The sequence below is a fragment of the Alosa sapidissima genome, chromosome 4 (genome assembly GCF_018492685.1).
Source record: "Alosa sapidissima isolate fAloSap1 chromosome 4, fAloSap1.pri, whole genome shotgun sequence".
Taxonomy (NCBI): domain Eukaryota; kingdom Metazoa; phylum Chordata; class Actinopteri; order Clupeiformes; family Clupeidae; genus Alosa; species Alosa sapidissima.
Window position 1 is genome coordinate 10,931,988 of NC_055960.1, and position 24,383 is coordinate 10,956,370.

Consider the following 24,383-nt stretch of genomic DNA (forward strand, 5'->3'; position numbering starts at 1 on the left):
TCTTTTAAATCAATAAAAAGTTGATCACAAAAGAAAACAGAAATGGTCTCTCACTTCTACTTGACTCCAACATAATCCCACAATTACCATGACTCAGCCTCTCTTGTGTATTAGTGAAGGCAGACGTGGTGCTGGCTTTTTAAAGAGAGCTCAGAAAGAAAAATACTGGAATTGTTTGCACCAAAAGTTGTCATATTTGTCATTTGCATTTAAATGATGCTGTGTTTGGTGATTCATGCACCCCCCCCCCCCCCCTCCTCATTAGCAAGCATTAAAAAAGGATCAGTAAGAATGGCACGAACAGAAGCCAGAAAGGGAGCTCTCTCTGTGTCGAGTCCTAGCATGTCAGCAGACGAGACCCCCTCCGTCTGCGGTGCCTGCACTGAATGCCACTCTGTAGATAAGAGAGTCATCAAATGTGTCTGGCTGCTCGTCTCCTAGAGAAGGCAATGAAAAGTTCAATTAAATAAAATTGTCCCCGTGGATACCGCATCATCCATATGGAAATCAGGTATATCTGCGTACTTGCATGTGTCAAAGGCAGAGCAAGAGGGAGGGGAAGGTGGGGGGGGGGGGGGGTATTCATGTTTGATGTGCCTTCACTATAATGACCATCCTTGTTATACAGTGTGGCTTATAGGCTACCCAACTGGCTGGCTGTGTAGAGGCAAAGGAATTGGTGGTTTTGGCTTGTAGGGTTATTGAGACGAAGTCTTGCTGTTTTACTGTCATCCCTCAGCCTCGACCTGCATGCATGTGATCCCACAAACCCTGGAGCAGGGGAGAGAGAGAGAGAGAGAGAGAGCAGGCAGGCACCAGCCATTTTACATTTCTTTGAATGTGATTTTAGGATGGGTACGTAGAGCTAACTAGTATGCTTCAGTATTGTGTACTCCTCCCCATCTGATTTGAAGAGAAAAGGATCTCCCAGTCCAGTGAATGAAATGACTGCCTTTTTCCTTCGCCTGCAAAATAGTTTTATTTTTCATATGACTTAATTTGATTGGGTGTTATGGGACAGATTCTACTGCAGATGCCTATGATGAGGTTGGGGGAGAGAAGGACAAGAAGTGTGTGTGTGTGTGTGTATGTGTGTGTGTGTGTGTATGTGTGAGAGATAGCGTGCTTTCCATATTAAGCAGATGGCTTTATGGCCTGTTCAAAACCATAGCAGCTTATCTTTCCTTTGGTATGCAAAAACGGTGCAATAAGCTAAACAACCTTAAATGAGTGTCAAGGAAATGTCACTCTTATCACTCTTCTTTCATAGGACAGACTCTGAGACTGTTTCTGTATATCACAGGTCCTCTCACCAAGTTTGCCACTGTTTTGTATAAGGCCTGCCTTCTGTAAATGCTACAATGTTGAACCACAAGTAGTGAACCTGACTTATCTGTCACACATGGCAAGGAATAGCCAACCAGTCTGTTCATAGTCAGTAAAGGTTTTCCCACTCCAATGGAATGCTTTGAAAGTGATACTTCCCCTTGCAATTGCAACTGTTCTCAAAAACACAAAAAGTAATAATAAAAAATAATAAAATTAATGACATGACATGAACTATTTCTCCATAACACAAAAGCAATTGTGGTTGTAATAGGCAAACGCCCAAAAGACAATGTGTTTGTACCTCCTGGGAACTGGAAATGACCCTCACAATACAAGTGACACACTTAAATAGGAATTAAAATGAGTTTACATTTACATTAGTGTTTCTACGTTTTCCGACAGCTACAGACTTGTTTCAATAAATCAGCACCAGGGTGGAGAAGTGCCCCCAAACAAAACTCTAGTCACAGTTCAGTAATAACTGTTTGATTATGATCACTCGGTCTAAGATGTCTTTATCACTTTGTAATGGAACCGGCATCACAATTCAGGAAGAGAAGCTGTCCAGCCATGCTTTGTAAACACCACTGTTTGAAAGCCAGGCCCAGAATGAGCTTTTCTTATAACTCTGAGTTTGCCACCATTATGTTTCATTTTCTGCTGAGCCTCACGGAACGCCACATGTGACGGGGGAAATATTGCTGTATAAATCTTTCCTCCGAGATGAGAATGAATACGTAATCAGTTTTCCCCTCACTGCATCCACTCGTCTCTTTCTGAAACTAATAACAAAGCTCATGTATTTATTGCCCATTTAAGAGAAGAGGAAAAAATCATGTTTTTTTTATTTCCATATATATTTCCCCCCTTTCATTTCTGGAGTCATGGTAATTCAGTAATCTAATTGTGTTTGACTGATACGGCTTTCGATCTTAAAACTTGCTTTTTAGAGGCTCCCCTTTATCAAACATTTTCCCCAGCCTTATTATTCGGACATCAGTGTCTGTTATACCCTTCTCTCAAAGCCACATTTATTTAGTCCCTGTGAAGTGTGAATGCATGGAGCCTCTCCTGTAGTACAACACAAGTGCACCTCAAAGTGAATACTTAACAATGAAGTTAACATGTTAGAGCACGTTCACAATCACAATAACACAGCCAGCGTAATGAGCAAAAGCGATACGCAGCAAAAGGATGATGTCTTGTAACATCACCTGCTGATAGAGACGGGTGACTCATCCAGGCTGTTTCCTGTGCTGAGAGAGTCAGCCGGTCTGGCACTTCTGTTGTAGTCTTAGACTCCACTTCCTGCTTGAGCTGGTGGAGTGAGAGATTTTATAAACGCAGACGGGTTTTAGGAAAGAGCTAAGAGAGAGGGAAGGACAGGGCCTGTTGCTCACGGGTCCTTGACTAGACTACACACCAGTCCTCTTCCACAACCTACTCCCAACACCCCCCATCTCCACCTCCACACTCGACCCTCATGTCCTGATTTACACCTAGGGAGGACCCGCCTGTTGGCTATCAATCTGTGCACCACCTTCCCCCTCCACACCCCTCACCCTCCAACCCCCGCAGGCCATTACGTCCAATCGGAGACAAAGTGCACTGAGGGAACTGATCAATCAGGCCTCTCACAGGTTCCGACAGAGTGGTGACAAGACAAGGCCCGAGCTGTCCTCAGCGCTGCCTGTCTGTGCCCTGCTCCACATAAATAATGACAGGCACATCATTAGGGACCTTATTTATCATGGGCCCCCTAAATAAATCCTCTTTATCGCTCCTGCGCTTTATCCCCCATTAAATTTTATGCGTAGGTCCCCCCCAGGAAGGAGATCCTGAGTTGCAATGAAGTTCAAGTGAAGGAGAAAGTAAGAGACAGACACACACGCACACACACGCATACACACACACACACACACACATACACACACACACACACTTATTAATTGGCACAACAAGCGCTCACATACATGTAAAGTACTTCCCCGCAGGTTCAGAATACACTTTCTGATGCCAACTCACTCACAAAAGCACCTCTCAGGGGATGGAGCATATCCTCTTATTAAGGGCCTGCAAGTTTTTTTCTCTCTCTCTGTAGCCTCATTAAGCTTAAAAGACACAGAATTACTATAAGACAACCAGTGACCGGTCCACTGCAATCACGTTGTGTGTATTTATAGTTAGGGTGTTTGACGCAAGCGCTGTGGAGTCTAATGTGGCACTTAGGCAATTTAATGTGTCTGTCCCTTTTTACCCTTGACAACACTTTCAGCCAACTGCTAAATTAGAGGGCCATCTTGTGTAGCACCTTGCAAATGTGTAATTACGCAATCTCTTTAAACATCGAAGGCATCAAATTTGTCATTATGCTATGCATAACTGTGTTCGTTACAGAGAAGGTAGACATCTCCATTACACAAGGACAATGATTTCAGTAAATTTTTAATTTGACCAACCTTGAAGTATTTTATTGAAATATTAGACTGTTTGTCATGGCTATTGATTTATCATCATGAATGTTTTGTAGTGTACTAGAAAATATAAATCGGGGGGCTGGTATTATTATTGTGAAGTAAAACTTGGAATATTATACACAGCTAATGATTAATATTTGTGTGTGTCATAAACCTAGCCCTGTAAAGCTAAAGTTGATTTGATGTAGAATGATCAAATACGTAACAACATTCCCACTGCATATAATTGAGTCCCCTCAGATGTCTCTGGATGTGTTAATAGAGATGCATTTATAATTAATTATTTTCTTTTGAGAGCACACTGACGAGAAAGAGAGGGAAATCATCTTTTTTTCCCTCAGAATTAAATTGTATTGTGTCCTTGAGAGCATTGGTGAGGAGAAAAAGAAGTACAGCAGTGTGTGTGTGTGTGTGTATAGTGTAGGTCTCTCTCTCTGTGTGTGTGTGTGTATAGTGTAGGTCTCTCTGTGTGTGTGTGTGTGTGTGTGTGTGTATAGTGTACTGTAGGTATCTCTCTGTGTGTGTGTGTGTGTATAGTGTAGGTCTCTCTGTGTGTGTATGTGCTGTGTGCATTAGCGACAAAGTCATTATTCATTTTTTCCCAATCAGCACCATCTTATTAAGCACTCCTTCCTCCTTGTCTTACCACCTGCACCATGCTGGCTTTGTGTTTTGTAAATCATTGAACTAGTAGAGAGAGAGAGAGAGAGAGAGAGAGAGAGAGAGAGAGAGAGAGAGAGAGAGAGAATACACTGAAGTCGTTTAATTTCACTCAGGTTCAATCTATATGACCTCACATTTTGTATAGGATGCAGTGATGTAAAAAATAAGTGCTTCACATTAAGGGAGAGATTTGTAGGATTAAAAAGTGCACCAACGGAGACACACATATACTTTCATAAATGAAATCTAGACCGAAGGCCTAAGAACAGATTTGTTATTATCTAATCTACTTGTCTCTTATTAGAACCTTTTCTGTTATATTCAGAGTCTTCTTATATCTTCATATATTGTGGCCTTCACATTCCTCTCCAAGGACATTTGAATGATATGGCATTGAGGACAGGGGGCATGGTTCATAATCATCATTCATCTGACTGACTAGAATCCATAAGTCTCTGAGAGTGTGGAACGCTTGAGTGCAAGGAGATGGTTTAATGGTATCCTGAAGCACAGAAAACTTTAAAATGCTTTAAAACAGCAGAGTGCAGCTCCCAGTGATCAGACATCTCTTTTATTGGCTTGCTTATCTCTGCTGTTGGTTTGGAGGGCCTCTGTGCAAGAAACTTTCAAAGCACTCATATCTTTAAATGTGAGGCCTATGATTTTTATTTATTTATTTTGGATTTATTTCAGAGGGGAAAAATATCCTCATACTGGTGAACATCTGTGTTTTTTTTTTCTGGTGCTCAAGATTAGTGGAAACCTTGTAAGATTTAAACAGTTCAATCCTATCTGCCGTTATCCTAGACTTGACTTGTTCTATAAGAGGAAAACGGCTGAGGATGAGACATCCCATTTTCAGTTCAATTAGTGATCTCTTTGTAGATTACAAAGAACAAAGTCATTGATGTCTTAAGCCATGCCGTGCCTTTTACAGAATGGCCTGAAAGGTGAGGTTCGATGGAGACTGACGCTGCAGTCACTCAAAAGACCAACATAATAGATAAACTGGACATTGCCCCTACTGTGTTAAATATCAGGAATTTGTGGGAGTGCTGCGATCCATGAAACCAACAGGAGCTGGAGCTTCACGTTCTTACAGAAGCTTTGTTTGACTCTAAAAGCAGTTTCTTGAAGCCATCGACCTCCCTCACAGCCAGGGGGGCATTGATGACTCATACACTCTGTGTGTGAGGAGAGCTGTCCTGTATATTGAGTGGTCACACTGTAGTCCTGCAGAGGTGTACACACCAAAGATAAAATGTCTGCATAGAGCACTGAGTGGTGAAAAATGTTTCCAGAGCTCCTCATTTTATTAATCAGACACAGCATGTCCTCCATTGATTAGGTGACAAAATATAGGCCTGTTCCATGATTTTTATAGACCTGCTGCATGTTCGACTGAGACTCCACTGGAAACACAGGGATGATTCAAAGGGCAACCTTTCTGTCTTTTACCCCAACCCTTCCCTGCAAAGTGGTGAAAAGGACTAGATAGGCAACAATCAATGTTGTGTGTCATCCAGGGGGTGACAAAGGGTAACAAATGACAGTTGGCAAGGCTTTCCCCTTTGGTTGATTGTGTGTGTGTGTTAGAGTGCGGATTGGGCCGCAAATTTCTGTCCGAACCCGGCCCGCGTCCGACAGAGTTGCGTCCGAACCCGACAGGCATTTTCATTTTTATGTCCGAACCCGACCCGAGCCCGACGCAGATGATGCCTCAGTTATTCCCATGCTAGTGATTAAACGTTCACGTTTGTGGATAGCCTGTCTTTTTAGCCCATTAAACGGAACACACAACAAATTGTCTACAGAATCAGATGAGCGTGCACGCACGCAGGTCACACACAGCGCACATTAACACAAGAGGCCCAAGCAAGCATAGCCTATTGAAATAGAATTCTTGTCTTACCATTGACGAAAAGTCTTAAAAAATGAACTGCAACAGTCGTTGAAACTACAGAGCCTCTGTCACTGATCCATATGCAGCATCGACGTTAATTGGGGCAACTCGAGGAAATCCTCATTCAGTTGAACGAGACGACCTTATAGCCTACCGGTAGCCTATGTCTTTACCACAGTATGCAACGCAAATAATCTTAAAATCTCCTGATAGGCTAACAACCTTTTTTAACGTCACCCAAGACTGTGCTTATGTGCATATGTGCAAAATGTGCATTACCATTTGTTTATGTAGTTTATTCTCAAAAAACAAACGTTTGCATCATGTAAAGCAGACCTGTTGGTTACCCAACATAATAAGGAATTTAAATGTAAAGCTTCCAATGCATATCGCCCCCATGTGTCCGAACCAGAACCGAACCCGACTACAATTTCTAAATATTTGTCCGAACCCGACCCGACTCGTCGGGTCCCGTCGGGCTCGGGTCGGGTAGCCACACTAGTGTGTGTGTGTGTGTGTGTGTGTGTGTGTGTGTGCGTGTGTGTGTGTGTGTTTGTCTGTCTGTGTGACTTGGTGACGGTGACATTTTTAACAACATCTCATAATTTTTCTTTTAAAAGGCATTCCCTAGGATTCAGTGTTTCGTTGAACATGAGCAGTCTTGTACCTTGATGCAATAGTCTTGCAGCACTTATCCTAGAATTGTGTTTTTCTTGTGGTGAATGTAGAATCAAATCACAACTCCTGTAGACTAGTAACAGAAACTATATGAGCTTCAAAGAATCAGAAAAGACGGAATACATAGCATGTGGATGTAATGTACAAACCCATAAGAGACTTCTTTTCATATGAAGAAAAGAGAAGATGCCCAAATATGCGTTGTTATCAATAATAATATAATATCAATAACCCCTCGTAAACAAATTATGGTTTATTATGGCTTGAGTCACAGTGTCCAGTCGAGAGGCTTTGTCGAGCACGTTCTATAAGAGGGCCGTATTTGTTGCTGTCTGGCTTGAGCCTCCCTTTAGGATTGCCCTTGTGAAGTCAGTCGGAGTTGATCTGCTTTGATTCCCGTCTTGGGGGATTTGGTTGCCTTTGATGAACTTCTGATCAGCGGATATAAGAAAGCCAAAGTCTTTCCCCATGTCAGACTCAGCTAGACCAGGGTAACTCAGTTACTTGCTCTTATCAACAACATGATTCCCTCTGGGTTCAGAGCCATTGGCTGTTACCAGAGGCACTGGTTGTCTGATGTAAATGGTGTCATATTTTCTAATGTGCCCCTTCCTGTGGCATTTATGTGCATTGATCATAAATTCATTAAGCATGTGACTATTCAAACATTAATGCACTATAAATACATTCTTTCAGATTAATTAGACAGCAATAAAGTCACATACTTTCCCAACCCCCCCGTGTGTGTGAGAGAGAGAGAGAGAGGGAGAGAGAGAGAAAGTAGTGTCTTTTTGTCTATACTTATCTGTGAGTGTGCATGTGTTTCTACTAGACATGTGGTGGCTATGCCCTGCTATGCCATCCAGTTCACTCATGTTTCCTCTGTGCTTCCCCATGGACAGTGAGAAGTTGAGTGAGGATGCCAGAGAATGTGGGGATTTGCCCAAGTGAAGTGTCTCTGCTAACATCTCATCCCAATGGAGATGGGCTTGTCAGTGTGTTGTGTTGTGTTGTGTTGACAAAAAAGGTAGTTCCAACGCGCTTCTGAATTCATGGGGCTTCACGGGAGAGGACCGATCATGTGGAGAGGGAGAAGGTTCACTAGACCACACAGAAATGGCTTTTAGTTATTGTAGTGCCCAGCAATAGACGTTGAATAAACGTTTCGACACTTCTGTGTCTTCGTCAGAGTCCAGTTGTGTTGTCTTCTAACAACCCACTTTGTGACTGCATTTCTTGAAAGGAAATCAAGGTGGTTTAGGTAATTTTGCATGTCAGTGCCATGTAAATGTGCAGTTTGCTTTGTGTAGCTCTTTGGACTGACAGCTGTGTAATATCAATAACTGGAAGAATTATGTGATATTTATTTAGGGTAATTTTACAGTATTTTAGGACATAGTAAATACAATAATATACCACAATATTATCGTAGACGTGTGTGTTATTCCAAAATATGAGGTAGTAATATGCCATGACAAAACCAAAAAGATCAAACCCGGGTTAGATGCAAACACGATCTCATCTGCTAAAAAATGGCCTTAACGCCTGATAGCATCCCCACCCACCCACACTTATTCACACTGTTGACATATCACTGACACAGATGTCACAGGGGGAATGATATTCCTGTCAAAGTCACCAAATGTGTGTGGAAACACAGGTAATAGATTCTGACTGAGAAACAAAGCAATTTTCTCTTCCCTTCATCATGATCCAGTCTACTTGATTGGTATGCCTGCTTAGCTCTTTTGGGGTCTCACAGCACTCGTGTGGTCTCTTTTACCAATCAGACATCTGATGGACGATCAGTAGATAGCATCCAGTAGATATAATCTAGACTGAGCCCCGCTAAATCTGAACTTAATTAGCCCGCTGAAAACCTAAATGTAATACAGGTGTAAAGTTAAAAACCTGAAACCCAAATCTATGAAGATGTAATTTGGTATACTGTAAGATGTTTCCAATGTCCATCAGCATTTGATTACACATGTTTACACATAAATACCTAACCATGTTTGCTTAAACTGGCTTTATTTATTTGCTAGTTTGGTGGTAGAATAGGTATAGATATTCCACCCACACCCACTGACACAGTAAAATAACCTCATTGTGCTAATGATGGTAATAGCTAATTGGTATTTGTGTGGGTGTGTGGGTGTGTTATACCTGGGTGTCTGTTTGTCCATGTGTATAATTGTACCCCATTCACAAATTCACCATGCATGAAAATCACGTGAATCTCATTTGATGGGTTTGTGACACACACATGAAAGACGGCACGCAGCAAATGTCATCCACTCTCTGATCCTCAAAAGACGGCGGCACTTATCAGTGAAGCCTCCATCAGGCCTTGACTCCGTTGTCACCCTTAATTAAGAATTCTGCTCAGAGAAGGGCTACACAGGGAGTGCTCCAATGAACATTGTTCCTTTTCTGAACAGGGTCACTGTGGCTAGCTAACATGTACAATGCATCTGTTGGGATTTAATCATGAAGGAGGGGGATTCTCAACCAAGTGCTGTTTTATGATGATGGATGAAACTGACAATAGATTATCCTGACTCTTAACATGATGCAGTTTTACATTTGCCGGTATTCATGACAAATTGATATATACTGGCAAACACAATTTAACCAAGGACTATGTGATTGCAAGATACCCTTAAACTTTTGATGTTCATGTTTCCTGACATTTTGGTATGACAGAGAAGGATCATCTTTTACATCTTGTGTGCCTAGAAATATAAAATATACTCATTAAAATGTCACCTATAGTGCAACAAGGCTTTTAATGAAATTGGCAATATGAAATTCTTTCAGTTCATAAGATTCCTAATCGACGCCCCCTTCTCGGGGAAATCACTGACCCCCCATATCTGTAATTGGAAAATAGTTCAGATTATTGAAAAATACACATTCGGCACAAAAACTGAGTTTTCATTACTTTAATATGCTTTTACATTAAATGTATTGATTCTTCACTGAATTCAAAAGATACACCTGAGTATTTAATTTACATTGGACTAGATGTTTCAGCGAATAGTTGGCAAATCTTAATTAACTTTGTTCCAGCTTTTTGATATGGAAGTAAAAGTGTTTTTTGCAAATGCGCTGACTGGAGCAGTATTGATTATACGTTAAACGAAGTTTGCTGTGCTGACATCTTCCCTTCATAGCCAATGGGCCAAGGCCACTCTACCAGGGAGGCTACAACAGGCATGCAACTGAAGCATTTAGTTTGTGGAACGCCTGCTGCAACAATTAGCTTCCATTAATGGAACTGGCTACACCAGATGTGATAGCGGCGGTCTTTTAAAACAATTTTAACACTCCATGACCGGAGTAGCCGAATTCAGTTGCAGACCCAGTGTAGCTCGGGCCTAATACTAGCCTTCACGCACTGCTTTTTCAACATATAGCCAGTATAGGTGTATAGCCTACAGTGTAATGACATTAAAGATAAATGTAAGTCAATATGACAATTGTGTAAAATGTAAGTAAATATAAAAATCAATATGAATTATTCAACTTTCAACTATGTTTTAGCTGGTAATTACGCAGATCAAAAATAATATAACCTTAATATGAATTTCAAAATGTATGAAATAGAAACATATGATATGAAGCCACATAGCACACATATACACAAAAGCAAACACACACACACACACACACACACACACACACACACACACACATTTTCATACACATAAGTTGCATGAGTAGGAGATGGAGTAGGAGATGTGCAGGACTGAGCGGTGGTCATATTTTGTACCGCTTTGCGGTACATCTAGTTTCTATTCAAACTATTTCCAAGTAGCCGACAACAACCACATCCCCCACTATAACCCATCAATGGACATATGTGTTTACAGATGGGATTAAAGAGAGTACAGTGCGGTTTACTCAGTCTTTCCCTCCAGTCACCACTAACTGATGTGATTCAGCCATGGCTCCACTTGTCCTCTGTGAACAGATGAGCTGGATGCCTAGCCTTTAAGGGTAAGTTCAGCATGAATAAAACTGAGTGCTCCCTCCAGAGCAGTTTTGTGGGGTAGCATGAATGTATGAGATCATCAGGTTTGTGCAGAAGGGCCTGTGAGATGAGAATCAATTACTGCACCATGGCAATGTTGTGTTGGCTCTTTGGGAAAGATGAGCAGCAATTAGTAGTAAGTATTGTGATTTCCTAAGGCAATTCATCAACTCTCCCCATACTGGTAATGGCCAGCAGTAACTGAAATTGTTAATGATATGCTAATTATCTTGGTCATTTCATTTCCATTACTCATATTAACCTATTTCTTCCTGTTATCAGTTGTTAGTGAATTATTGAAGTTAGTGAATTATTTAAATTGTGCTGTGTGTTTTTGGGCTATGTATGCAAGGATTTTGGTGCGGCATGTAAAATGGAAATTCATCTAATTAATCTAATTTAACATTTTTGTGAATTCTTTGTAAGACCAGACTCAACACAATAAGCCACATCACAGCTCAGTCTTAGCAGACGGAGCAACCACATTTGTGTCAGGTCTTTGCAGGTTGAACCTCATAGTTTTACCTTAGGCATACATGATTTATGGGGACTTAACAGATAAAACCATCATGTAAGACAACTTTCCTTTAAAAGTCCTTGTAATCAAATGTGGTATTTGGAATTTTTCCAGGGTGGCTTTGTGTTTTTTCTCTCCACCACAATGGTAAGTGAAAGAAAAATAATGATGTAACCTCCATTTCATTGTAACACAATGCACTATAAAAATCCCCACTGTAGTTAGGTAAGAAATTATTCTGTGTTGTCCTTGAAGTGCAGTTATGCTTTGCGCTAAGATATTAAACCTTGTACCCTATGGGTTGCAAGAGGCTTTAGCTGGTTTTAGTACAGTTGGTTGGGTTAGAAAAATGTTTAGACATGCCATCAAGTGCAAACCTAAAAGATATGTCTGACATACCTCAGTGTCATTTAATCACAGTGTGTTGCCGTGATGGTAGCAGATGCTGTTCAGTTGCTTTCATAATCTTTGTAAGTTGAAGGTAAAAGAAACATGCTTTGGCAACTTGATTTCAGAGCCACGCTCCTTTCTATGACACCAGCTTAGAGTGAGCTATGGATGTATATGGATGTATGTATGTATGTATGTCTACAGTTGTTTTCAGAAATGTCCTCCACAATCATGGGCGGATTATGAACTTTTCTGACCCCTTGGGCCCCTGGGCTTGGGCCCGGTAGGCCCGTGCAGTAATCCATCCCTGTCCACAATATATGTGGATCTTTGTCGGGTGATTCAGATATGACGCTTACATGCGGACATTATGTGTGAACAACACAGTGTGAACAGGTTGAACGTGGTTGAATACACACATGAACAGAATCTCTGTTCTTCGCTTCGTTCAGACACAAGCTCATTTACATAATATCCATCAGAAATACTACATTACTTACACTGATACATTATACCCAAAGAGACTACATCTCTGACTCTGGCTTGACTTAAAAAACATAACAAGCTGAAGGAGAGGTACATAACATTACAGCACCTGAATAAAGAATGATGGTACCAAGCCAATTGCTGTATTCTGAGCAGCAGGCTAGAGAAGTCAGGCCAGCCTCTCCTGAGGACCTCTCTCCTTTGACTTGGGCGGCTGTGAGCAATTCGCAGAGCAGAGCAGAGATGCTGGCCACAGACAGGAGGATCCCTTTATGGTCGTGCCAGGGCAGCCGTAAAGAGCAGACACACTTTAATTGCTGCACTTTTGCTTTGAAAGAAAAAAAAGCTCTTTAATATTCTTGAGCTGATCACAAATGCCCTCTTGCATAACTTCATGGTCAAAAAGCTTTAAAAAAAACTTCTCTTGCGCTTATGATTCAGTTTGTCTTCGACCGACCTTCATACTTTTTTCACTTAAAAAATACATTAACGACTCGGCAAGCAAGATAGTGGTTGAGTATTAAAAGAAAAAAAAAAACACACCCATCATTATGGCATAAGAGACACACTAACAGAACACACGCTGTGGGAGATTTACAGATTTCCACTGGTTTGTCACCTGTTTCAGGAGAGCTTAAATGCTCGTTCCGTGATGAGCCCTGCCACGTTCAATCAGCTCGACGCTTCTTCCCTGCCTCTGATGAGGGACCCGGCCGCGTGTGTGCCTCTGATTCCCTGCTCACTGATTGTGCCCCATCTGGAGCCCGCGTGTCTTACACAAGCCCTCTGTGGCTCAGCCCGACGTGCTTTATAGGGACTCTTTAAATTACCATCTGCTTAAGACCGTAAAGCAAGGTAAATTGGTTCAATTAAAGAAATCAGATAAATTGAATTCATTTAGGACTTAACTGAAAATTGGGGAGCCCCCCTGAGAACAACCAATGTAGTCGAGGCTATTAATATTTCACAGGAACGTCCACCATGTAGGCCTCTCCTACAGCTAAATGTTCTAATTTTGTTGGGACAATTTGTACAGTATATCAGAGTTTTTTTTTCTGGTCATGTCCTTCATCTGTCATAATGTTCTAATGTAGAGCTGTGCTGCGGTGGTATTGCGATATAAATTCACACTGATTATGAAACCCATTGAAATCTGTTTCTGAGTCCTAGGAGCTTTGGAGCCCTACTGTATGTTTGTCTTCATGTGAAAAGCTTGCAGGTGGTGGGTGTTTATATTCTTTGGATCCCACATGATTCTATTACCTTTATTATATATATTTTTTCTCTACCTCTAAACCCATACAGGAATTAATCTCTGGGGTAAACCAACAGCCTCCACAATCAATTATTAAACCCTAAGAAATTTGAAGCGGTTAGGAGCTTTGATTTACTGGCCATTAAAGGATTAGACCCCCCACACACGTGTGCATACATCTTCTGGATCTCTTCGAAAAATAATATCTCAAATATGTGTTCATGTTTCCTTTATTCTTCTGTTCTCCACCCCAAAGGTGCCTTGCATGAAAAGCATATGCAAGTGAATTTTCATAGGCCTTCTGTGCATTTTAATGATTGTTTACCTTGATCATTATCACACAGATTCCACTAAATTCCACTAGCATCTGGTACATTTCAAGTGGCAGGATAGTAGCTTTCCACCAATTGCAAACTTACATCCAATTTTATGTTAAATAGTGCCTTATACTGAGTTCTCAAACTGTGTCAACTGGGTAATGAGGAAATCAAACAGACTTTGTTTTAGGATTGGAATTGCAAGGTGATAGTGGTAGTCGCGGCCACTGTTTGTGATGTCATCACAGTCAGGTTATGGTATGGAAAGGTAAGATTTCAAGTTCACAAGTATTTGATGTCGTTGACTGCTTATTACATAGTAATTGATCATTTATAGTATACCCAATACCATTGAAGTGAATAATTACTCATGGATATCTATGATACTCTGCAATTGCAATTACCAGATAGAACGTATAGCAAATATTCTCATGAGTCACAATACACTCATCTTTTAGAAGTAAATTTGAGGGAATGGTTTAATGAGAAACCAGTGCAATGTGCAATGTACAAGTATATTTTGCATCCACCATCCCATTAACTTGCTCTTCTACAGCAGCTGTGGCTGTTAGAGCAGGAGATGGCTCTACCCCCCCCAATCCCCCCCCCCCCCTGAAGTCTTTAGTCTGAGTAAACTCCCTGCAGCTTGAGCAGTCACTGCTCTTAGCTGCGCCACACAGAGCTCTGCTGTCCGTGGGAGTACGAGTGAAATCAAACCCCTGCTCCTCAGCAGGAGGCCATGCAGAGGTGGGACTACCAGCCGTGTCAATTCAGTACCCATCCTCATATTAGCCCAGACAGCAGGGAATAGCCAGAGCATCCTGAGGCCATCACCCGACCCAGTCTAATCTCACAGAATCGACACGGAAGCCAAGACAAACGCTTCAGAAGAGGCAAAGGGAGCTGAGATCTTATCTGAGGGTGTGTGTATTTTTTCTCTTTCTTTTGTGGTCTTGATGGATGGATTTGAAGCACGTCAGATGGTCTCGACTGAGAATGGATCGCAGATGCTTTTTACGAACGTGGCGGGCGTGGGCACAGGGGTGATGAGGAGGAGGAGGAGGAAGAGGAAATGGAGGAGGGGAGGGAAGGGGAGGGGGGAAAGGTGTTTTTGTTCAGATGCCACTGAGAAATGAGTGTGAGAAAGTGAAGGCGTGTGCAGTGGCGTGTGTTTGCCTTGGTTACTGCTCCATTCCTCCCACTCAGTTTGATTTGTCATTTTTGTAATGGCCTGTGAAAGGAGAAACAACACACGCACACACACACACACACGCACGCACGCACACATGCACACATGCACATGCACACGCACACGCACACCCAGATAGATGGACCTCATTCTTTGGCAGAGCCTTCACAGGGACCTGGTGACAAATGGAAATCATGTTGCACTCTGCACAGACATGTTATGAATCTAAGAGAAAAACAAAAATTCAATAAAGCCTTGTCAAGCCTTTTCTCTCCACCTTGAAAAAAAATATATTCATGTCATGCGACAGCATGCATTTTGGCCCCTCCCTTTCTCTCTCATACATGCACACATGGACACACTCGTATCCATACACAAAGCCCACTATCCAACGTTTCACAATACAATACAACACATCAAAAATCAGCACAAAGAACAATCTCTCACAGTTGTCAGTGGCGTAAACACACTGCACTTGTTGCTGCAGGGAGCCACCGTTGGAGAGGCCAGGGGTGAAGTTGTCACCGGGATGAACACGCTTGGCTCTGTCCACGTCCCTCTCGTTGCTACCCATCCCATCGCTTCCCTGCGCTACAACGTGGCCCTCAGCACGGGCTCCTATGGAAATAGCAGTGGAGAGGTGGGCACTTCCCTCCTTCACACTGAGTGACATGTGATTTGATTAATGCCTCCCCTCCTCTCCAGAGCCCGATAAGTACTCAGTGTAGTACTATCTGCTCACGCCAGACCCTACACAATCCATCAGAGAGGGAAGACCAGAGAGCCTAATGTAGTCAGCTGCTGGTGACGGATGTATAGAAATATTATCTCTCCTCCACCCTCACTGCTGGGTGTAGATAGAACCTGGCAGCATGTGTGTGTATGTGTGTTTGTGTGCGTGTGTGTGTGGGTGGGGGAGGCATGTGAGATTTAGCACCTGTGATAATGTTAATTCTCAGCGGGATTTGATTTGATTTTTGCGGTGTGTGTGCTAGCTGCTAACGCCTGCCAGATCACCAAGCTGAATAAGACAGTGACTGAATGGGCGATTTTTTTATTGACTCTTTGGCATGGTGACATGAGCTGCCTCGGTGCAGACACGCTTGGGCGGTCTCCCAGGAAATGGCTTTTGTGGTAATTTTAACACAATATTTTTAAAAAAGTGATGGCCAGCAAAATAATAACCTGCCGCTCACATTTAAGTAAACAAACACATAGATAAGCCCATTTGTGACGCACGTATGAGGGAAAAAAGCGAACGGTGTGTAAATCAAGTGTTTTATTATACAAATACTGTCAGAGGTTATTCAGAAGTCAACTCCTGTTATTGAATTTTCCTGTTAATATACTCTCTTTGTCTCGGGGCCCCGAGGCTGCGTTAGCTCCACGTCCTGTAATTCCATCCGTCATAAATCTCGCATGGGCGTCTCACACGCCGACACCTCCAAACGAGACGTGGCAGGGCGGGGGGAGGCAGGTTGGGCCGCTGGCAGAGCTGGCACGCGGCCTGGAAGTGGGCGGCGGAGCCAAGCATCTGTCCCTGTCAGGGGCGTCACCCACCCCTGAGACATGGACCCCTGAATGCGGGGCCTGACACGGCCCATCCATCTGCACAACAAGGTTACGCTCAGACTCTGCCTCCCGGGACAATGGAGATGGATAGGCAGACCTGGTCTAGGTGGTTATGTTAATAAAGCAACAACATGACCCCCCTATGCCATAAAGGGCTTCTGGTTTTGGTTCCCGGGGAAGCGTAACCTTACTGGGGTCCGTGGATGGTGATCCGATGGTGATCCGATGGTGATCTCTCAAACTGATAGTAAAAGTGACAGCGGGAGTCATAGAGGCCATTTCTTCATCCCTGGTTATATTATTCTATGTCTGACATCTCTGTGCTGCCTGTTTCCAGTAACACTGCCCATTTTCTTTTAATGTGAAGCAGCTCAGTGACGTGGCTTGTAACTCAGTGACAGGTTCTCACTATTATGATCCTGTACTTTTGCACAGTAAACCTATTTAGGTCATAATGTGCAAGCTAGGATAATGTTCTTGTTTATGTCTGTTTTTAAGTAAAAATATTAAGGATTTCCTTAACTGTTACATGGAAAGGACAACTCCATGCATATCCTCTTCCAGTGGAAATAGTGACATCCTAATGGGAGATAGCTTCATGTTCATGCTCCATAATTATGTTCTCTCCGCGTTTTAGCCGTTTTAGAACAATTCGCATTCACAAAGGCATTCATATTATGCAGGACATTTAGTCTCCCTGTTTGATTTAAACTTTGGTATTTATATTGTTAGACAGAGGCTAACAAATGCTTCCTGGATGTGTTTTAAAGGTACGCTATGCAGGTTTAGGTAGGCTATTTTTGGCAACTGTAGAGCTCCCTCTAGTCACATTATATTTATATTTTACTCTATCTTGCATAGTGTACCTTTAAAGGGAGAACTACACTGAACATATTATTGCTTATGTATGCTTATTTCTATATGCATATTTCAGCCAAGTCTGATCCTGGATTTAGAATACATGGCCTTTCCAGTAAAATAGCTGATAAAGCATCAAGGACACTGTGAATGCAGTTCTTTGCTTTGCATACACATTGTGTCCTTGTTTCGAAAGGCATGGAGTGTTGGAGTGTCTGTGTTGTATTGCTATTATGAAACGCACTGCAAAGGCAAAATATTTTCCATCTGCACTGAGGTACATGAATGGGTGTTTGGAGACACTTCTGTCATGACATAGAGAGAGAGAGAGAGAGAGAGAGAAGATACGGAGAGAGAGATTTTTTGATAAATGTGCTCTGCAGAGTGAAATCTCTTTGGATGGAACATCCTTCATTGCCTTCCTCTTCTTGGTCTCTACATCTATTCTTTGAGTCATTCCTCCTGAGCTTTCAGTTACAGCGGGAGGCTATTTCTCATGTTGTCCCCTCCAAGTCATTTTTCCACTGTGCTTTTACACAGCAAAGCAATCTCTCGTCTGCCACCGTATCTCTTGTGCCAATCCCATGTGTCTGTGGATGTTCCTTCAGGTCAGACTGAAAACATTTAAAATTGTTTGCGATTATGACATCTTCAGAATGAACATTCACTGCACACTGTAGCTTTTTTGGAATCAAAAGGTAAAATGTTACTGTATCACCAACAACAAACAACGGCATCTGATCATTATTACTGATTTACCGTATATACTTTCAGATATCTTAAGCGATACTCAAACCATTGCATTGTTTATCGAAATGTTTATTTTTTAAAAACTGCTGTTTCTTCCAAGACAGACAGTCAGTCACCTTCACTCTCTGAAATGTCTGATGGGAAGCCAGCCGCCCACCATCTGTAGTCATTTATCAATTAGTGTACACAACAAATTGTTGAACTTTTCTGCATATCTCCTATATTTATGCAGGAAATACAAGCCTTAAAGTTAATGAGGTCACTGTTTTCCATATTAGCTGAAGTCTGGGCTTCATTAGCCATGCTTAATAAGGTGTAAAGGGTTTTCATTACTGGTGGAGAGCCAGCTGTCGCTTCATATGAGTGACAAAGGCCGTAGTTTACGGGAGTCGGAGGCTCCGATGGAGGGCATGATCTCAGGTTGGTGATACAAGGTCCTTCATGTTAATAGTGTCTCAAACCAGGGTCAGCACTGCAGGCCTGAGTCTTTCAGGGGTCTTGATCTCTCCAGAGTAGTGAAGTGCTGCACTGCATTTCAAAGACAGGGTTCTGGTTAACATATACAACAGCTTAATATCTTTGTTTTTCATGGAAAAGGTTTCAAAGCTTTTCAAAGAGATAGCATGTATTATTTTAAGAGGATCAAGTCAGACTAGCCTTGCCTTTTACTTTGCAACCCACACAATAGGGTTTTTAGTTTTTATTATTAATGACAAGCGCTGGCTTGTGCAATCAGAAACATGCAGTTTTTCTTATTTTCTCTTTACAAGTATCCTACTCCATTTACTTTGTATGCCAGTGTTTTGAATTGAGTGCCTTTGATAGGGCTAGAATGCTACAGCGCATACAGCCTGCTATGAATGCCTTATGTAAACCTCTGGGAACTGGAAAACAACCTCCATACAAAGAAACATGCAGCAGCTGAAAGGATGGGGCCTGTGTTGTTTGTATGAACTTGGGTCCTTCAGTTAAGAAGCCTATTGTGGAGTCTGCAGTTTATTTAAGAAATCATTAGGCTTTATCCAGCCCGTCTTGAGTATCTTCACACTGTGTGAAAAGCAGATCTCCATTAATGTGTGCAAAAGGTTTGCATTTCTCTCGGCATGACTTTGATACATGGGTTTTGGTGTGGCAGAAAATGGAACTGTGTACCTGTGACACACATAGCTTTGGAATGTGTGTGTGTGTGTGTACATGTGTGTGTGTCTGTGTGTGTGTGTGTGTGTGTGTGTGTGTGTGTGTGTGTGTGTGTGTCTGTGTCTGTGTGTGTCTGTGTGTGTGTGTGTGTGTACGTGTGTACGTGTGTGTGTGTGTGTGTGTACATGTGTGTGTGTGCATAAGCATGCACAGGTTCACCGAGCCAAACACAGCCGTGAGACAACATGCAACAACACTGGCCCTGAAGATTGATAGCCTTTCGTTGATAAGGATGCCCTTAAGGCCTAAATAAATAATGCTGTTGAAAGTAGCGCGGAGAGTAATGGCTGGTCTTAGATAAATCCACTCACCTTGGCTCTATTATTAATGTGGTTTTACTTTTCACCAGGAGGTCAATACTTCTCCAATGACACACAATCATTCCAGCCCAAATTACCACACTAATCCCCTCGGTGGGCTCACGACTGCCAGGGAAAAAAAGAGTGTTCTTAATGAGGCTATGTTCGAGAACAGGGCTTTAGAGGCTATGAGTTAATGAACCATTAACATATTAAACCAGTCCCTATGGACCCTCTGATGGCTTTTCATAAATTATTTACATTTGAACTTCCTAATAAAACACATTTTGGGAGAGTAGATTTTGTGTTGGATTTTAATTTGCTCAGTGAGTTGGAATCATTTGATTAGCGCTTGTAGGTAGAGGGTGTGTGTGTGTGTGTGTGTGTGTGTGTTGGGTCGGTCTTGGGGGGGTTAAATCCACCATATGATTGCCACAATGTCAAATGTATCCATTGTGTTCCAGGTGACCTCCCATTCCTCTCCAGCATGTGATTTCTCTCTCCCCCATCAGAGAGAAGGTCCGCGCCACTACTTTAATAGACCTCTCTTTTTTCCCCCTTCCTGCTGATGTGTGAGCTGAGGTGTCCGAACTCCTCCTGCGGGGAGGCAGGGGTTCTTGACCTCTGCCCTCTGTCTTGCCTGGCTGTCTCAGGAGAAACCCAGTCGGATCCGAGGCTGAAACTTACAATTCGGCGAGTAACCTTTGATCTGCAAAGCCTCAGAGGCAGCGGCCCGATGAATAGATTTAATTCATTATGCATACCGAATGACCATGGCAGTGAATAAAATCCATTTAACTCCTCTCTCAGGCCGCACTCAGTATGTTTTATTGATGTCTTTTTTTATACCACTTTCATTCTTTTTCCCTCTATTTGACCGAAGATTCAGCACTTTTGTGAATAAGATCATTGGAACATTGTCACATCTAAATGTCATAAAGTGTGGGGTTATGCGTATATGAGCATATTGTCTGTTTTAATATGTAATTTAACAGTCATTCATTCTATACTCTCTCTTTCTGTAATTCTCTCTCTCTCTCTCTCCCACTGTCTATCTCTCTCTCATTCTTTCTCATTTCCCCCACCACACACATACTGTACCAATGGGATGGACTTCTCTACTGCTTGCCATAGTATTTTCAAGAGCTCAGTGCTCTGTTGAGACTCTTTCTTGCATTGGGTAGATTTTGAACTAGCGGTACCCTTTAACTCTTTACAGTATATTGGCTCAGCAAGAAGGTTTTTGATCAGTGTTCAAAATATAACAGTAATATTATAGATTTTAGAATATATTGAGTGGAGTATTGAAAATCAGTGTTGTAGAGAATGTACTGCATTAGTAGTGGCCAACATTTGCTCGATGCAGACTTATTGCTCAGGCTTAACGTGGTGTTTAAAAGAGAATATGATTATTTGATGTGCTAGTGTTTGGAACAGCAGAGTCCTCATATGCCCCGTGTGGTGCTCGGACATGCTTGAGTAATAGCAGGCCTGTGTTGTGTGGTGTGGTCTGGGACTCTGCTGGGAAGCGCAGCTAACACTCTGGCTGCCTCCTCACCGGTCCCTGTATGATAATTGTGTAGCCGTGCCAAAACCGTGCATCCCCCCCCCCCCCCCCCCCCCCACACCCGACCGACCGGCAGAGCTCTGTGCCGGTGTGGAAGTTTTCGGAGCTCAGCTGGACAGCGCAGCGCTCGGATGTGTTTGGTGCCGAGGCAGGCTGCCTTGGCAGGGTGTGCGGCTGACAAATTGGGATGCCAACACCACTGGAGCCTCAGGTTCAGTGTGATGCCCGAGAGTCTCTTGGCTTTACCTCTGACTGAGAACAGGGGAGGAGGGGAATGAGCTTTTCCGATTAGTCACAGGGCAAACGGAGCATGGAAATGCCTCCACTCGCCCCACAAAACTGATTATAGAGGAGCCACAAAAGAATTCACAAGCTCTCTCAGAAGGCTGGACACCTCAGCGCTCTCCTTTCAGCCCCAGTGTGTGTGTGTTTGTGTGTGTGTGTTTGTGTGCTGTTTGCTGGCTTCCATGTTTGAGCATTATAGTCGAGTTTGAGTTTATTTTCTGAGTCTGCTTTCAGATGCATGAGGGAGTTTCTCGCACATTCCGAAATTACAAATGGTTCCTCTCCTCCCATGGACATTTGAGGAGTTTTGGGATGTAGCAATTCTACCGCCGTGGTTGTGTTCTGCTTCAAACCCACGACACTTCAAGCGAAGACAACGGCAATCTCTGCGGAATGCATTACCCCACATCGTGCCTCTGCAGCGTGGCCCAGCCTGTGTGTCAGTGTCTCATTATTAAAAGCCACATTTAAACAATTTTATAGTCGCCTTTTTGCAAACAGAAAATTAAACTGTGTAATATCAGTGTTGTGTTTTGTAATGGGCCTGAGATGTTTTGCAGGGAGATGAAACACTCATATTTCAAAAAAGAAAACACTAGGATCGTGTTATTGGAGACATGGTGGTGGTGGTGGTGGGGGCGGGGGGTGCAGCTATTCCCAGCTTAGCTACAGTAATGATAATAACAATAAAGAACTTTTATATTTGCATGGAAAGCTCTGCGAATGGCGTGGAGTATTATCTGTTATAATAATTACACATTACTCCTCACATGAGTGCCTCCGCTCCAACACTTTGCATTAATGTTGCAGAAACTGCTGGCTGAAGTACTTTGTCGATAGGGAAGCCAGTAGAAAGAGGCCCCCGTTTTCAGCTGAAGAGTCGGGGAGATGGTTACAATTCATTTCTGCAGCAAGGCAGGCGAGGTAGGCTGTGGCTGCGACTGTGCTTTGGAGGAACAGCTTTGAGAGATTATCTTCTGACTGAGCTAAAAGTAAATCAGAACAAAGCATGGGGTGATTTGAAAGCCGCGGCAAAGCTTGCAGTTCTGCCTTCTCATTGTTTGTTCACAAGATCTTTGCTGTTTCTTTCTTCTCTTTTCCCCTCTGCCTCCCTTTCTTTCTCTCTCTCTCTCTCTCTCTCTCTCTCTCTCTCCCTGTCTCTCTGTCTCTTTCACTTTCTTGTCCTCTTTTTTGTCCCCCCCCCACTATCTCCACACTCATTTAGTCTCTTTTTGTAGTATCTCCCCCTCACTCCAAACATACACCCACAGTCTGTTTCTCTCTCCTCACTCTCTCTCTCACACACACACACACACACACACACACTCTCTCTCTCCTTTGTGTCTCTGTTTGCCATACTTCCCTTTGCGCTCGCTTGCAGTCCTGAGATACGCTTATGCCATCAACTTTTTGAAAAGATTAGCAGAGGTGAAGGAAAAAAAAAACATTTCCTGCACATCTGAGCATGAAGTCTTTGCAGATGAGGACCCAAGGAGGAGGAAGCCCCAAACACCTGGAGGGAGGGAGGGAGGGAGGTGGAGGGGCTTTGGGTGGGATGCCATGCGAGGCGGAGAAGCGCTCCAACTTGACACCGATCCATCCTGCCAAGGTAACACCTGGGGAGAAGGCCCATCCAACTTATTAGCTTCTGTGGCCCCGTGTAGAAACAGGAAGAGCATATCATGAGCAAGTCTTTCAAGCGTACGCTGAATATTTTATGGCAGGCACATAGCCTCTCCCATCCCCTCCTTCTATCATTATAGTCTCTCGTTTTCTTTTTCTTTCTGTCTCTTCGGTTCTCTATCACTCACTCACTCACTCACTCACTTACTCACTCACTCACTCATTCTTTCACAGTGTCTTATTAGCAGTGATCTCTGATGATGAATTTTAATGCACGAAGCACTTTGTTCTCTCTCCACTGGTTTTTAATCTATTTTCTCATATGTATAAATTATAAAGAGTCCACAAGGAACTGCTCCTGTTTGTGAAATCTCACACAGTGCAACAGGGCAACTAATCTCTCATTCACATCCAGAGTGCTTTCCTGGAATGGGATGGTTCAGGTGAGTAAACAGGTAAGTAATGGATGTGTGGAAACCCACTCCACTTAGATTGACAGAATTCCTTGCTCCACCAAACAGTTTTGTGGTGTATAGTACAATGTGTTAATGTGTTGTAATCTAGTAAATACATTGTAATAAGCATTGCGTAATCATAGTACTACAACACAACATGTAATATGAATATAAAACAACATTATTCGTGGCAGTTCCTTGTTTGTAGTCCTAATCTTTCACTAGCTGTAGTCCATATACTCTCTTAAATAGACCTAGAGTAGTATACACCATTGCTCAGTAAAGGCCATTGTTTGTGGAATTATAGCAGACTTATTGTGTTAATCTTGTTCAATCATACCCAAGCATGTCTACTTGGACACACTTACACTGGAGCAGGGGGATGTTACAGTGTGTGCTGCAGCACCAGCTGTTGAGTGCTTTGCACTGATACCAGTGCTGGAAGTTCATCTGCCAAGTGCTGGCCATTGCTTTGCACACCCAAGTGTTGCTTTGCACGGAGATGCCAGTAGGGGGTGACAATGTGACTGAAATCCC